This window comes from Haplochromis burtoni, unplaced genomic scaffold (genome assembly GCF_018398535.1).
Source record: "Haplochromis burtoni strain Fernald_Lab_line unplaced genomic scaffold, NCSU_Asbu1 Contig_753, whole genome shotgun sequence".
Lineage (NCBI taxonomy): Eukaryota > Metazoa > Chordata > Actinopteri > Cichliformes > Cichlidae > Haplochromis > Haplochromis burtoni.
Window position 1 is genome coordinate 71,473 of NW_024583114.1, and position 1,202 is coordinate 72,674.

Genomic DNA, 1,202 nt, shown 5'->3' on the forward strand with positions numbered 1-1,202 from the left:
AATCTCTCGGCTCATTTGAGCCTCGCGGAAAGCTTCATAGAAACTCTGGTCGGATGCCATGGTAACAGTCAGCACGGCACTATAGGCGTGACGAAGCTGCGTGCTATTGGTCAGCTGGTTGAAGACTGTGTGCTGATTGGATAAAACAGAGAGGGAGGGAACCAATCAGAACTCTGCCTTTAGTTAAACATGTCATGATTAATATGTAAAGGCAGTGGGGTGGTGTATGGGTGGTAAATAAGAAAAGTTTGCTTGACTCAGTTTTCTTTTTGACGATCGGAGAAAATGGAATAAAACCTCCTTGAGAACTTGTTGGTCGTTACCTGATAGGGCATCGCGTACAGCAGGGCGTCGTAGGGAATGAACACGTAACCATTGGAAACCATCCCCATCTCCAGGGCGGTCAGCAGTACCTCCCTCTGATCCTCTCCACCAATCAGGACAGAGCTCATGCACATGATGACCACTGAAGGTGAAATAAAAAGTTCTCTGATCTGATGTGTTCAGTTCAGGGATGCAACTTAACGATCATCTCTTAGCTCTGACCTTTGACCTTGTCGGCTTCTCTGATTTCGTTCAGCGCCTCCCGAGCCCTGCCTTTGCTGCCTGGTTCCATGGTAACCACCGGCCCAATCGGCAAACCCATAGCCCGGAGCGCAGAGGCCACTTCCTGTCCGGTGCTCTCCCAAAGGTCGGTGGCAGCTACACAACAGAGGAGAAGAGATGGAGAAAGGAAACACTGATAAACAATTAAGACAACAAAGACGATCACAATTTAAACAAACTGCCGGGGTGATGCATATGTTTACGCAAATGTTGGGTAAAAGCTGTCAGCCAGACCTCGGGCAGGTTTACAAAAGGAACAGTGAGAGGAACAGTGTGAGGAACAGTTTGAGGAACAGTGAGAGGAACAGTGTGTTGAACAGTGTGTTGAACAGTGTGAGGAACCGTGAGAAGAACAGTGAGAGGAACAGTGTGAGGTACAGTTTGAGGAACAGTGTGTGAACAGTGTGAGGAACAGTGTGAGGAACAGTGAGAGGAACAGTCTGAGGAACAGTGAGAGGAACACTGTGAGGAACAGTGTGAGGAACAGTGTGTGGAACAGTGAGAGAAACAGTGTGAGGAACAGTGTGAGGAACGGTGTGAGGAACAGTGTGAGAAGAACAGTGTGTGAAGAACAGTGTGAGGAACGGTGTGAGGAA

General features: G+C 48.4%; 1 protein-coding gene across 1 annotated transcript in view; it reads right to left on the reverse strand.

Moving 5' to 3' along the window:
- The window catches only part of LOC102295972 (retinal guanylyl cyclase 1), a gene marked incomplete at its 5' end in the record, with an annotated part of 14,458 nt that overhangs the window by 11,806 nt on the left and 1,450 nt on the right, over positions 1 to 1,202 (reverse strand).